Below are 15809 nucleotides of genomic sequence, written 5' to 3' on the forward strand. Positions count from 1 at the left end.
TGCCCTGCCCAAAGGGAACCTGCGCCGGAGTTTCCCCATAGATAAACATACTTCGTAAAGAGGGGACACTCAAGCCGTTTCGCGGCCGAACAAAAAAGGGTCTGAACAGCCGCCAGACGGCCTATGTTTGCTTCCACTCTACTTCAAAGGTCGACAGCTTATCACATGTCTACCCGGTGGCATCCAAGCGTTCCATTTCCATATGGAAGCTGGTGGTGAGCCGGTCATGCGCCGCCGGTTACGCCCACCTCACCGCGCTGTCAACGCGTCGCCTCGTTTTTCAGGTAAGTTGTTTCCTTTTGCCCGGAGGATCAATTTTGATATTTCTTAAGCTAAGAAGATCGTAGGAAATCGTTTGTTACGCTGCGTGAACGTATTTTGCACGTGTAGCATATAATATGAGCCATCCGTTTGTTCTTGTAATCTCTTTTCCGGAAGAGTATGTGCATTACTTCGAAAGCGTAATTTGCAAAAGTCACTCGCGCCACTTTCTGTTTAAAACACAAAATTTATCGATGGCTCACCCGTATCGTAACACAAACGTTTTATATGGCGTGGGTCGAACAGTGTAATGCACATTTGAAATCGACCACGTGAAAATACCTTAGTCACATGGGAAGCGGGCAGTTTTGATCGTGATCGGTCTGATCCTAATCGGGCCTCAATATGCCCTTATCGCATTTGAGCCACGTTTAAGAATAGTTGACTGCCATGAGAGCATAGGAATCGAGCTGCCCGATTGCGTTCGAAACCTGCTTTGTGTGAGGCCGCCGCGGTGGCTGAGTGGTTATGGCGCTCGGCTGCTGACCCGAAAGACGCGGTTTCGATCCCGGCCGCGGCGGTCGAATTTTGATGGAGGCGAAATTCTAGAGGCCTGTGTACTGTGCGATGTCAGTGCACGTTAAAGAACCCCAGGGGGTCGAAATTCCCGGAGCCCTTCACTACGGCGTGTCTCATAGCCTGAGTCGCTTTGGGACGTTAAACCCCCATAAACAATAAACAACCCACTATGTGCTTGTTAGCTGTCATAGATTGCTAGGAAACGAAAAGCAAAAGAGAATCCTAAAATATCAACAAGAAAGGCTGTTTTAGACTGCAGTACAGCAAATGCTAATGCGTTTTATTCAGGCATATCTCATCTGTGTCAATACCACCGACATGATACGTTTCAGAGAATTTCAGGTGATCGGCATTGATAAGTACGTTTTTTAGCCATAATACCAAATTGAAATATTTTTTTTCTGGAGAAAATAATGTACAAGGACTTTTTTCTACCAATTTGGCAAATTTAGTTGGGTGTTCCAGACCTACTTAGTGACATCTGTTGCGGTAGGGCTGTTCTACCCCCGATCCTTGGACCGCTATATCAGCGATGATTATCCATCGCGATTGAAAGTCGGATCCCTGTCGAGGGCTCGATCACAAGAGAAACTGCCCACGTGAAGGGGTATAAGAAAATCGTTGCGGATATTGCGATATACGCAATCATTACGACAGTGTGCGATCACTGTAAATTTAAAGTTTATCACTGGTCCGTACCGCATATAGTTAAGGTCTGGAAGAAAACCATAGAGAGAACCATTGACAGCAGTCAATGCTTTATAAAAAAAAATCAGTTTACGTCAGCTCGCTTCAGCAAGGGATTGAAGCTAGTTAGACAGAATTTTTCTTGAACGATATGTTAACATGCTTGCCTGCAAACATAAATAACTGACCAGCGAGTTTATTTTTCTTTTCTATCTTTTTTTGCTGCGATATATTTCTCTTTGTCGTTCTATGACTGTAACAATCCTTACAGTCTGTACACAATCCCACACTAATATGCCACCGAGTGGACTAAGTTACGGGAGCTACTGCTGCATTTCAGGTGTGGGAACAACGGGCGAAGACAAAGAAAGCCGGGGACGAAGTTCTTCCGCATTCCTCGTGACAGCAGGTGATTGACGCCTTTTCTCTGTAGTTTAAAGAAAATATAAAACAGTTCTGCCAATCCCTTGTTAGAACCGGCTACTATGCGCATGTTTTTTTTTTCTTTAGTCAGCCGGTGAAGCGAATAATTACAGGTTATACTGCGTCATAATTGTTTCAGGCCAAAGGCTTGGATCGAGTTTGCCAAGAGGGGCGACCTCTTATAAAAGTCGCCGACCCAGCTGTGTACGCCACGTAACGCATCTTCTGGGATCATTTCACCGCAGATGACTTCATGGACCCCGGAATGACTTCGCTGAAGAAGGTGGCTATTCCTACTGTTCAGCCTACAAGATACTGGGATTGTCAGCTCGCTAAAGGTGGATTTTTTTGCGTGGTGTCTACACCTTGACCAAAAAATCGCAATAATGACTTTTTACGAAGAGTGCAAGCTTATTATTGTGTTACTATGATGCATTGAATATGTTGTGCTTGTATTTCTGAACAGCCTATGAACGTATCGCTCAAAGCTCCTGATGTGCAAAAATCGAGCGTGCTATACCTGCCTTTTAACCCCTTACTTGTGTCTAGCTGTTGGCAACTACCGTTATGTTGTTCGCACGGGCGATTTTTTAGACGACAAACCCGCAGAGCGTATGTGCAATATTTTTTGGTTCGTGACATGGTGCCACCGGCTTTACCATTAGTTCTTTCTTGTTGCTCTTTGTATAATGATGTATTTTATAAAATGTGTGTGATACGGTATTTTTTTCTGTACAGTTAAAATTGTAAAGAAAAAATAAACTCTGCGTGAAACCACTCTCTTCTATGTCTGCATCTGAAAGAGGCGGCTCAATGACGGCGCAATATCAAAGTAAGAACAGCTCTGATTCTAATATTCCAACCTGCATGAACTAATTCAGCTTGCGTAGCTTCTTCGCGAAGCTTGGTGATAGACTGTCCGGACCACGTAGAGTATCTGTTACGGGTCCAATTGGACTTATTTTTGGAAATGTGGCGGAAAGTTTGAAGGTTGCTTCACTTCCGCCACCGGTTGGCCTGGTATTGCACTGCCTCCGGCATCGGCCTTGTCTTTTGCGCGTCTTTACTATCCTGTCTTTCTATCCTATCTTTCAACTCTCCTACTATCTGCACGTGGTAGCGATTGTTGCTCGGCTTGAGCCAGTGAACAGGCCTGTGCATTTCTCTTTTCTTTCTTCCTGGCAACAAGAGACAGGCAGAGAAGCTTGGTGGTATTTCCAGTAGAAGTCTGCGATCCTCTGCGATCCGAGCGTTTGTTACGTCTATATGTATGACATGCTAAGAAATGAAATATTAGTGTCCTTGTGATCCACTTAGACGATGTAGTTGTATATTTTTATGGCCAAAGGTAAATCAGAATCGAAAGCATTGCTATCGAAACCGAAACGGAAACATAGCTGAAGCACTTCCCGGAAATCACGGAGGACGAAATTAGCAGTCCGACCGACCGCTCGGGGCGCTGGCGGCAGTGTTGTTCCTCTGCCGCCGGGACCTACGGAAGTTTCCGCTCTTTATGTATGTATGTTTCTCTATGGTTTCCCCACCTTCCGCTAGTGCCGCCAAGCGGCCATTGCCGCACATTGTGGTAGGAAGAAGACAGCTACCGTGGCATGAAGTGCGGAAGGGCGACGAAAAAAAAACGCCAAAACCATCGGCATACAGCGGTGTTATCAAATTCCATAATAAAGAGGGCTACGATAAGAGTGGGTTTTATTTCCTTCTGTCTTGGACGCGCAAATAAGATTCAGACAGATTTATGGGATTGGATGAGTACAGCAAATCCGCATGTGGCTCATTTGTTCGTTGCTTCGTCATGCAAAAATGTGACGTCACCAGTAGCGCCGCTGTTAGCTAATTTATGTTTACTCACTGCGCAGAACAGATGAGAATCCGTGCAAGCCAGCGGCCGAGTTTCGAACGAGCAGGTGCGTATTTTTAGGGGACGCCAAGCGAAGTAATGCACAACCCGGCATGCTTCAAACCCGAAATACGCAAGCTGTTGCTGTTGCCCCTGGGGCGATGGAACGTTTTCAAGCTGCATGCAAACAGCCTTTTCTCAATACTCGCTTTTCACCTTTTGTGTGAAAGAAAAACATACTTTCTAATTCTGATTTTTGTTTACCATCTATGGCGACTAGTTGCTGCATAATAATCCTCTAATGCGTATCATGGGAGAAGCAAAAATGCTTGGCGTCTCTTATAAATAAGAGCCGTCGCGAGTGTGTGAACGCAATACATTTTGTGACGAAAGCTTCACCGGCCACGAACTTCCGATTTCGCTGTGGCGGTGCTCCGAGGAGGCACAGAGACAGACCTTGATCCGTTGCCTAGTAACCGCCGCGGCTGTGCGGACGCCGCGCGCTCGCCGCGCCATCTAACATGACGTCACACTGCGCGCCTCGCCGCGAAGCCGCCCTTACCCGCCTTTACCCTTACCGGCCATTACTCGCTTAAACTCTAACCAACGTATTCGGTGGCGGCATCTATGGGAGCCACTGAAACCCCCGCACACTAACTTGCATTTGGCATTTTACGCATTTGGCGTTCGAGGCGGATGCGCTACCACTCCGCCATGGTGGCTCAAGGTTTAACCGTGAATAAAGGCGCATAAAGAGATGCAGCAATGGCGTAGAGGTAGAACATCCGCCTCGCGTGCAAGAGGACCGGGGCTCAAATCCTGGTGCCGCGCAATTCTCCACCGGGTTTAAAAAAAAATCCGCGTGTCGATGGAATTGCATAACCAAGCCTGGAGTGCGGCCTGATCTCGGTGACCAGAACCGACAACGCACTCTCTCACCAGAGCAGGATTTGGTCACCCTGGAGTAGTACTTGGCCACAACCTTCTATGATCAAACCAATTAACCCTCGGCCCTCAGTCCCCAGCGGCTGCGGAGCAACTGACCACGGCGGCGGTCAGACCTGTGACGCAGCGGAAGGTGCTAAGAATCTCTTGCTCCGGACAGGCCGCCAGGGACTCCGGAACTTTTTTGGGAGTGGGGGGCAAGCCTGGTCGTGTTTCTATGTCGTATTTACTTATGTATTTATTTTTGTGTCAATATTTTATAATTATAATATTCTATTGTTATTTATTTATGTTACATTTCATTAATGATAATGTTAATATTATCATTAATTCATATTATTATTAATTCAATGAGTAATTTCAACAGTATTAAATTTTAGATATTTGCATTCTTGCTTATTCTGCATTATCATGCACTTTAAAAATGGTTTGAAATTTCTGAAGTTCCCAAACCATGCGCAGGCTAAGCAAATGACGCGTTCGAAACGAAAAACGAACGGGTGCGAAAGCTGAAAAAAGTATTTTATTTGTTTCTGCATTCGCTCCCACAGTAAGGTAAAGCTTAGGCACTAAGTACAAGAATATTCCCACGCATTGATGAGCTTCGTGGCTGGTATGACAAGGGGGTGTCGGGCAGGAGAGGATATCAAAGGAGGCCAAAAGTTGCTGTTCGTTCTGCCGTTCTGGACACGAACTCTTTCATAATGACATCCAGTTGCAGGTCCGCAGCTCTCCTCTTGTGCACGTGCAGCAGGAGAAGGTGCGTCAGCCTCCTCTGCGTCATTCGATTGCCCAAAAATGTTTTTACTCGCCTCAGGGCACTGAAAGAGCGCTCTCCTGAAGCAGCTGACGCAGGTACAGAGAACACGAGTTGCAGGTACCGTACAACTTGATCCATCATTTCACGCATGTGTGCAGACTTCCCCAGTAGAATTTGCAAAATGCGTTCGCTTGCGGCCGGGCCCTGGTCACGCAGGAGCGTTTGGAGAAGCACGAGTTGCGCTGAAAGTCTACTGGTGTCAAAATCTGCAGCGTGTGCTCCTAAAAGCTCATTTAAGTCGTGTGCCGCGAAGTTTCGACCTCCAGCAGCGTCAGTCAGAATGCGCTCCAGACTAATCAGCTGCTCCATGCCAGGCTGTTCGAATCGACTTCGGATCTCGCTGGTAATCCGATCGATAGCGGCAAAAAACTCTTTTCTATGTAATGACTTGCAGTCAATCGCTGCAGGCTCCTGAGGCTTGTCTGTGAATTGAATCCTTCTCGGCGGCTGCGAGACTCGGGGCACTCGAGGCTCCTTTAGCCCTAACTGTGTTGCTCTTGAGTGCGTCCGCTGCCATAGGACGCCAAATGCGGCGTCAGACCGTAGCCTGTACAAGCTGTCACAAAGAGCCTCTGCTGCCTCTTTTGCTCCTGCAGCGCGATAAACTGGGCGTTGAAGCATCCTCGCTAGCTCCTCGCATGGGCCAAATAGGGCTATAGAAAGGTTGATGCCCAATAAAGTTTCGAACTTCCCCAATACTTTCTCATATCCTTTCAGTGCTGTCTTGTTGGTGCCAATGAGAGAGCTTTGAACTTGTACCAGTTCCTGCAATGTCGCCTGCACCCTTTCATAGTTCTCGATAAACCTTTCCATTGATTTCACTCTTACTGTCCACCTCGTTGGACACAATGGTAGCAAAGTGTTCGGCCTGGAACAATCCTGCTCATTGGCATCATTACCCGGAGGAAGGACAACGTTCGAATAAACAGTCTTCCTGTTTTTAGATTCGAGTATTGCATGGGAAACATCCTTTACAATGTTCAGAGCATCGCCGACAACCTCGCAGTTCCTTGCGACCTCCTGGAGTGCCAAGTCTAGACAGTGGTTACTGCAGTGTACAAATATTGACCGCGGTTCAGAGTCCGTGATCCTTTTCTGCACGCCGGTAAATCTGCCTGCCATATTCGCGGCCCCATCAAAACAGTGCCCCCTTAGGTTATGGAAGTCCAGACCTAAACGCAAAATCATGTCCTTCACGGCTCTATACAAGGTCTCAGCTCTACTGTCTGGTGCATTGTACATGCCAAGAAATTCCTCACGAACTTCCAGTGTAATCCCATCTACCCACCGCACACAAAATGTGAATTGCTCATTCCCTGTTACATCGGTACTGCCGTCAGCGATTATCCCATAGAAGGGAATACATCTGACGTCTCTTATGATGCCCCGCTGAACGCTGTGAGCCATAATTTCTATGAGCTCGTTCTGTATGTCGCTGCTCAGCCATCTATCTCGCTGCTCCATCCATCTCTTCAAAGCAGGCACGTCTTGTGATCGTTCATCTAGCAGATCAAGAAGGTTTCCGTCATCCTTTGTTTGCCCTTGCAAAGCTTGGCCTATGCGGCATAAGTAGCGGACTGAGCTTACTATAGCGCGCAGTGCCTGCCTGGCTTCCTCTTGCTGTCTGCTGCTGTGTTGAGATAATAGCTGCACTACGTGCATTCCTTTTTCTCTCGACAGTTGGCGACTTGCGGAGACGCAGTGAAATTGGCTCTTCTCGTGGCACTGAAACTTTTCGATAGCCTTTTTCCAGTTATTGAAACCAGCGCGAATAAAACATGGTTCCACTCCTGCAACGTTTCCTCCTCTTTCTTTGAAGGCTATGAGGCACACAGTGCAAAAGACGACGTCGCGCTCATAGTCGTACGACAACCATGTGAATTTCTGGAACCATGCATATTTACAGGACCTTCCGGTTTGGTTGCTTGGAAAATTGTAGACCTTGGGAGGCAGTGATGGGACATCCTGGGGCGAGTCGTCGCGTCTTGCGGTTTCCACCGGAGCGCAGGCGCCGGAATTCGATGTAGTCCGGTCCAAGTCTGTTGTGAAGGAGGGCTCTCCATCTAGTACAACCTCTGCTGGGTTCTCTGCAATAAGTGAGATAAAAGGAATTCTTAGCCGACCACTGTATGGATCTTTTATTTTTATTATCCCTTCAAAGAAATAGTAAGAGAAGTTAAAAAAATGCATCAAGCGCTAAATGTTCATGAACTGCTCATGAAGAGCATGGTATAAACAAAATATTGCAAAGACGTACCGTTAATACTTGTTGCTCCTATCGCACGGTCAGCTGGCTGACTTTCGTGAGAATCGTTTCCCGCTGCCAGCCCGAAGACAAATACAAAGGGGCATTAGAAACATATCAATAAACAAAATGGCAACAAAAATGTGGCGCAATATACCTTGTGAACCCTCAATTCCAAGGCATAAACGCTTCTGTGCCGGCACGAAGAAGTTGTCGATCTTCTTTTGAGACCCCGGCATCTTCCGAGGCAACGGCATTGTAAATCTGCAGTTATTAAAAAAAAATACACTAAATTGGTGAGCGGTCATGGAAAGTAATCACCCGTCGCAGTATATATGTAAATCATGAGAGCAGATTGTTCTAACAATAATTTAGAGGAAAAGTCATCTATTCTCTTGGCAGGCCGTCGCTCGCCTAATGCGTGTGCAAAGAGGTATGAGTCAACTTGGCTCGCTGGTGCCAATGAAATACGCGAACGAAATGCGTTACACTTGAAGGTTCTTATTTACGGCATAAGCTTTAAATAAGCAACTGCTGCATATGCATTTACGATGGCAATTTACAGTGTTTGAATACGAAACAGCGACAGACTGCATTGGACGACAACAGAAGTGAAAATTTGGCTCGCAGGGCAAAATATTGCACCGTATAGCAGTAACTTGCTGCTGCATAGTGCTGCGTAATCATCTGTCCTTATTTAGGCATGAGTACCTGCGCAGCATATATGCAAAAATCCTGCCAGCGGCTGTTACAGGTGGACTGACCTACAAAACAAAAGCGTTTTGATCGGAAACACTGCCTTTTCCACACGCCACGATGATAGTAGAGAGATTTAGCATACAGGAGACGTACTAGCGGAGACGTATACAGGTTTCACGTACGTGAGCTGCGTATGCACAGTGCCAAGCGCGGCCGGGCAGGACCACTGCGAGCGCGGAACACGCGTATGTGAAACCGGTACACGTCCCCGGTATGATAAATCTCTAGTGACTCAACACCGTTTCCAACTGGCGTTTTACTTTAATACAACTGCAATGAGAGCGTCGAAGTACACAAGATTTTCTTGAAGAAAACAAAATAGAATGCCACGGTTATTGCGGGGTTCTCAACATCATGGCTCTTAAATTGAGAGAAAATGATCGCGAGAAAATTAGCGTTGCGTCGAGAAAAGCTGAAGTTAGAGTGGCGCTTTCTGGACGAAATGCGGCCGCATTCAGATTTTGCGTCATTGTATTCTGTTATTAGCATACCTTTAGCAAATCGTACCGATCGCTACCAGTTTCTGCGTAGCGCGCTCCGCTAATTCGTATGTGCAGATTGCTCCGACAGGCCGGCACCTGCCGCGTCGGAACTATCTGGCATGCGCAATGATGGCTCGTGGTAGCGGTGGCGGTGGCAAACATGCTGAAAGTTCAGTTCAACGGTTCAAGAAATTGGGTACTTGCCTTAAGATTCTTTGTGGGATGATGGGTAACTTGGTGTGTGGCGGGAGTTCCTGGTTGTTTCACCGATGCTCTCGTTGAAGGAACGGCATTTTTAAATGGTAAGTAAAACCAAAAGATCACTTTTAAAGGCAAACACTGAGGCGATAGAACTATAGTAATTTCGCATGCAAAAATGATGCTGAAGCGTCGTCTTACTCACACTCAAACGAACGAACAAACAAAAAAACACAAACAAACGAAAAAGAAGCGGAGCTACGCGCACAGCAGCCCGCCGCTGCCCGCGCGCCGCTGTAGAAAAAAAAAAGGTGCAATAAAAATGAAACGCGCCACTGCTAAGCCCCCTAGGCTAGCGTAATTTTTTTTTTCTCTTTAGTCCCGCGCCTCCTCTCCAGTGCCGGCGTTCTACACTGTGCGCGCGCACACGTGAGCGGAAAGGAACAAACAACCACAAACAGAAAGCGCAACCGCGTGGAAGCGTAGCGTGCTGGCACTGCTGGCCTCTGTGTCCAGGCTACATTCCAACCAGCATTCAATCAGAATGAACAACCAAAATGGTTGGTTACTACGTGTTTTCAACCCTTTCTCAAGGTAAAAGAAAAATAGAAGAACAAAATTCCTTTTCTACGCCCGGGGCGCGTCTCTGCGCCTACACGCACGTGCGCTTCCCACGTTCGAGTCAACAGAAAGAGGAGGGGGGGGCGCAAAGCCAGCAGACCCCACCCCTGTCAACCACGCTCCACGGTAATTGCATCCCCACTTGGTCAAAGTGCAGATATGGCGGCTGTCTGAGGTTGTACGCTCCTCGTAGAGCATCTGTCGACGGCTGCGTATTGGCATGGCGGTGCGGCGCCCCTGACCCTCGCGAGCTGATCTCTTCGTACACTCTTCGTTGTTACTCCCTCGTCTGGTGGAGACATTGCGGTCGGGTGTGATGAATGACATCGGACCTTGTCTCTACAACCTCATCTTCTCCCTTGCGTCCTTTCCGTCCCCCTGTTCCCAGAAGAGCACGTCCTGCCATCACCGTAGGGTCAACAACCTGTTTTGTCCCCAAGAATGGGTCTCTCTGGCTAGCCGACGGAACAGCGGCGCTCGCCGCTCCGTCTAAAGCGCGTCGCCTGGCGCCCGCAAAAACTGGCGCCACGTGCATTCCAATGCCCACGTATCGAACTTAAAATAGCCTCTCAAGGTCCTTCGGTATCATCAACAAATATAGAAATCTTTTACCTCTCTGGCTTAAAACATTCCTGTACTATTTGCTTATAGAATCTCGACTCCAGTATTGTTTGTTAGTTTGGTGCACCACGACAAAACAGAATACTACTTCATTCCTTTTTGTAAAAAAAAAAGAAAGGGCGATTCGTGCCATTTAGTGTTTAAGAACTGAAGATCACACGTTGCATTACTTAGTAGATTCCAAAATACTTCGTTTAGAAGACATAATTTTACTTCGAACTGCTGTGTTTGTTTCCAACGAAATAAAGTCAAACTTGAATTATTTCAATACAAAATTCATTAAACATGACGCATACTCCCTCAGACTCACACGCCCTCATACTCATACTCAGACTCATACTCCCTCAGTTTTTAATCAAACTCCCGTTCATTACACCTTATCTCAGGATTTTAAAACTATTCGTTCCTTTAAAAGTATTATTAGACTTCACCTTCTTTCAACTGTTTGTAGATGACATTTGTTTTATTAATTCCTATTTGCTCGATGCATTATGTTTGATATACCTGGCACTATGGTTCTTTGTTATTTTTTTGCATTATTCAAGAAAAATTTCCCTTTTAATAAATGCCTTGGTTTCTATTTTAAATTGATACATGTATCTTTCTTTTAAACATTGCCCGCAGTGCTGCTGCTGCTGCAGTAAACGTATCTCTGCACTTGATATTTCCACCGGGTGGTGCACGAAAGCACCCGATGTCAGAAGCCCCGTGTCAAATGCCTCGCGCCGAATGCCCCGCTGCATTTGCCCCGTTTTCAAAAGCCCCGAGTTCAGAAGCCCCTGGCACGATTGCCCCTTTTCAAATGCCCCTTTTAGTGTTGAGAGGCTGTCGGCGAGGATGGTGTTTTGATTGGGAAGTGGTGGCTTTTGTGTATTCAATGGCTTTGATGATGGCCACAGCCTCGGCCTCAAAGTTAGAGCTGTATTCAGAAAGTTTAAATAGTTTATACGGTGTGATTCGATTCTTTTTTTGTGAGAACGTTATATGCTAGGCCACAGCATGCCTCTGTTTTCGATCCGTCGGTGTAAATATGCAGGTCTGATGGTGTAAGGGGCCCGGAAGAGTAGTTGATTTTGATGCGTTGCGTTGGGTGGGTGAGGTGGAGGTCCGTTTTCGTGGTGATGACTGAAGGGGGGATAGTGAGGGTGTCGTTTGTAAAGGAAGGGTTGTTATTAAGGGCGTTGAAAAGTGCGTTTTATCTTTCGAATATTGTGAATGGTGGGTACGTTTGCAAGTATTGGGAGGGCTATGTTAGGTGTTATTCTGAACGCTTTGGTGATTCTGAGGGAAGCGGTGGATAGTTTGTAGTTTCCTACGCACTTGTGATGTTTGTTTGTACCAGACTTGGAGTACAGAATGAAGCGTTCAGTCGCCCTGGTGTAAACGTCCTTTAGGTGTTTTGGTGCCATACCTCAAGTGTGTCCTGTGAATCGGCTGAGGTTAATTGTTAGTGTTGAGATTTTTTCTTGGATTCGTTGTGAGATAGGAAAGGAGAGTTTAGTATATTTAACTTTTTTCAATATATCGAGGATATATTGTTTTTTTTCGGGGGGGGGGGGAGGTTACATTTGTTTCCTATGATGGGAATTTGGCATTTGTGTGTGCTGAATAATATTTGTTTGTTGGCCATCTCTGTACTATGTCAATATTCTTTAAAATTATAAAGCACTAGAACTTCAGCACTTATCGAAAATTCGATTTTAGCGTAAGCGGTCGGAAAGTGAGGAGGGGGGGGGGCGCCCCCCTGGATAAATGTTGGGGGGGCGACCGCCCCCCTGCCCCCCCCCCCCCCCCCCCTGTTCCGGAGTCCCTGCAGGCCGCCATTGGAATCTGAACCTGGCAACGTTTAACGCTAGAACTTTAGCTAGTGAGGCTAGCCTAGCAGTGCTGTTTGAGGAACTAGCGGGAATTAAATGGGATGTGATAGGGTTTAGCGAAGTTAGGAGGACAGGTGGGGCGTATACAATACTAAAGGACGGACACGTACTGTGCTATCGCGGGTTAAAGGATAGACGAGAACTAGGTGTGGGATTCCTCATTAATAAGGATATAGCTGGCAACGTAGAGGAGCTCTACAGTATTAACGAGAGGGTAGCAGCTATAGTAATTAGGCTGAATAGGAAGTACAAGCAGAAAGTGGTGGAGGCCTACGCACCCACATCCAGCCATGATGACCAGACCGTTGAAAGCTTCTATGAGGACGTAGAATCAGCAATGAATAAAGTAAAATAGCAGTACACTGTACTGATGGGCGACTTCAATGCGAAGGTGGGCAAGAAGCAGGCTGACGACCACGCGGTAGGTGACTATGGGATAGGCTCTAGAAATAGCAGGGGAGAGTTATTAGTCGAATTCGCGGATAGAAATAATTTACGGATCATGAATACCTTCTTCCGCAAACGAGAAAACAGGAAGTGAACCTGAAAGAGCCCCAATGGTGAGATTAAAAATGAAATCGACTTCATACTATGCGCTAAACCTGGCATCATTCAGGATGTTGCCGTCCTCGGAAAGGTGCGTTGTAGCGATCACAGAATGGTAAGGTCTAGAATTAGCTTAGACTTGAAGAGGGAACGGAAGAAGCTAGTGAAGAAGAAGACCATTAACGTATTAGCCGTAAGAGGGAAAGCACAGGAAGCACTGAGGAAGATGATCTTGATGTTCATTCAATGCACGATAATCTGACATCAATAATTACGGAGTGCGCAGTAGAAGTAGGCGGTAGGACAGTTCGAAAATATACCGGGAAGCTATCTCAGATGACGAAATATCTGATTAAGAAGCGCCAAAACATGAGGGCATCTAACCCTACCGATAGAATAGAACTAACGGAGCTATCAAAGTTAATAAATAAGCGCAAGGTAGCGGACATAAGGAAGTTTAATATGGAGAGAATCGAGCATGCTATAAAGAACGGAGGTAGCCTAAAAAGAGTGAAGAGGAAACTAGGCATAGGTAAAAACCAGATGTATGCATTAACAAGGGTAGAATTGGTAGCGCAAAAAAACACAGGGACACAGAAAGACAACACCACAAAGCGCTAACTTCCAACATAAGATTTATTTCGTGAAATACGGGTGGTTTTTATACTCACTTATCATGCACTACTATCATGCACTACTATCAGACCACCACTAGCACCGCATATCAGACAAATATAGGATCTCCTTTGGCAACAGAGCAACTGAAGGACTACTTACACAATCATCATCCAACAAAGAAATTCATTCCGCTTCAATTATCTCTCTAGTTAAGCGGTTTTTGTGCATTTTCAAGACCACACATTTTTTTAGGAGTGGTACGCAATGACACACACGGCAGTGGGCTGACAAACCTTTTCCACGCATATCACTTCATCACGCCCATGTTCCCGAAGCCTGTCATTCAGGCATCTGCCTGTTTGCCCTACATACTCTTTGCCACAGGAAAGGGGTATCTGATACACAACATTTTCAATGCAGTCAACACATTTGTTTTTATGTTTCTTAGTACAGCCAACCGTCTTTTTGGATTTTGTCAAATTTTGTGTGCACAAATAACTTTTTAGGGGCTCAAAAAACCACCCTGGCTCCCGAACGCTGCGCTATTTTTTTAAGGTTATGGGAAAGCCGATGAAAGTAAGGGTTAACTGCTACTTTCTCTTTCCTAAGCGTAGCCTCTTGAGTGTCTTGCGTTTTTTTCCGGCAGAAGTTCTTTAAAACGCCTTCCGCTACTGAAACCAGAACATGGGAAGGGTAACCGGCGTTTTCCAACCGCTTGCACTGCTGTGAAAAACTTTCATGCATGAGGTGCGGACAGGACTTCACTAGAGAATTAACAAAAGAAAGGTGAACAATGGAACGTTTTACGAGTTTCGAGTGTGCTGAATGAAAAGGTAATAAACGTTTTTCACCTCGAGGTTTAAACAGCCAGCAAGTCCGATCATGATGTAGATTAATCTTGATGTCAAGGAATTTGATTACCCCCTTTTCAGGTAGTTCAAACGTTAGTTCTAGAGGACGGAAATGGTTACGGACCGAAGTGACGACATCACGAACAACATCTTTGAAGGAACCGTCATTTCTGTTAAGTACAATAAGAAAATCATCCACATATCTAAAGATCTTGATGACATTGGTATCTTTTACTATATCCGCAAAAGACCTGTCCAACTGAGCTGAAAACAAGTCGCTAAGGATGGGTTCTATGCAAGAACCTATGCAAATGCCTTCTTTTTGAAGATGTGGTTTTTCGTCCCAAACTACGAATGATGATGATGATGGTGATGATGATGATGATGATGATGATGATGACGATGATGATGATGAAAGGCGCATCTAGTGAATGCACGGGTTTTGTATATTAAATCTTCCGATGAAGAAGTCGCCACGCTTTTGCTACGTATATCCTGGCCTAACAGAGCTAGGCCATCAGCAATGTTTTTAAATACTTCTTGAGTTTTTTGCTGTATTCGGTACAGGAAAAGGAAATACCAAATCTGCACACTGACCAGAAGGTGCTGGCAACCAATCCATATATGATTGGTACGGAAGGTAAACAAAAATTACGGAGTCCATATGAGACTACTTACGTTATTCGAAGGCAAAAGTATTAATTTTTTAATCTATATTGTTTTCCTTTCCTGCCTAATGACACACCTGCTCATTAGCATACAGTCTGAGACTGGGGAGCGCTGCAATCAAAACAAAGGGACAACACCACGAGACAAGCGCAGACACGTTGCGTGGTCTTCTTATGTGGTGTCGTCCCCGTGTCTTGATTGTAGCGCTCCCCAGTATCAGTATGTACAACCAAATATCCCCCTACAAAGCTTTACTGAGCATACAGTTGTAAGGAAACGCATGTACCAGGCTCACCTTTGCAAGCTATAAGCAAAGCGGTGCTCAAAAAGGAAACAGTTTTGCGGCCTAAAGGTTGCGTGCTCTCTTCGCAATCTGTTCAATTCCTCGCTTCCTCGGAAGTATTTTTTTGTTGTTCTTGTTGATAGCGTCATTTCCTGTTTCGGAACCACTACTCTTGGGTGCCGGATGACGCCGTGTTTCGTCGCTGATGACCCGTATAAGATTTTCGCCTTAAAACGTGGCTCTGATATAAAACCGCACAACACGTCATCTTCTGGGCTTAGGAGGTTTATTTGTCATTCCGTTCCTTAATTGTGCGCCATCTTACTATTCATCCAGTGTCCAATCAGCCGTATATCACCGTGATTAACCTACCTTATCAGGGTCGGTTTAGTCCCACCATTACCACTTATCATCATTTATTTTACCCTTAAAAGGCCCCAATTGGGGCCTTAACGGGGGGGGAGAG

The 15809-nt window shown here is 45.9% G+C and overlaps 2 long non-coding RNA genes and 1 pseudogene across 2 annotated transcripts; 2 read left to right on the forward strand and 1 right to left on the reverse strand.

Moving 5' to 3' along the window:
• The first annotated feature begins 209 nt into the window (after positions 1-209).
• LOC144130185 (uncharacterized) lies at positions 210-2700 on the forward strand. Its single transcript, XR_013313995.1, has 3 exons — positions 210-284; positions 1868-1936; positions 2090-2700. It is a non-coding gene; the product is annotated as an uncharacterized LOC144130185 (long non-coding RNA).
• A 136-nt stretch (positions 2701-2836) lies between these two features.
• On the forward strand, positions 2837-3004 carry LOC144130713 (U2 spliceosomal RNA; annotated as a pseudogene).
• Positions 3005-7495: 4491 nt separating this feature from the next.
• On the reverse strand, positions 7496-8377 carry LOC144130186 (uncharacterized). The gene is made up of 3 exons (XR_013313996.1): positions 7976-8377; positions 7831-7893; positions 7496-7660 (listed from the first exon to the last, which is right to left on the reverse strand). It is a non-coding gene; the product is annotated as an uncharacterized LOC144130186 (long non-coding RNA).
• Between the last annotated feature and the right edge of the window lie 7432 nt (positions 8378-15809).

The sequence above is a fragment of the Amblyomma americanum genome, chromosome 4 (assembly GCF_052857255.1).
Source record: "Amblyomma americanum isolate KBUSLIRL-KWMA chromosome 4, ASM5285725v1, whole genome shotgun sequence".
Lineage (NCBI taxonomy): Eukaryota > Metazoa > Arthropoda > Arachnida > Ixodida > Ixodidae > Amblyomma > Amblyomma americanum.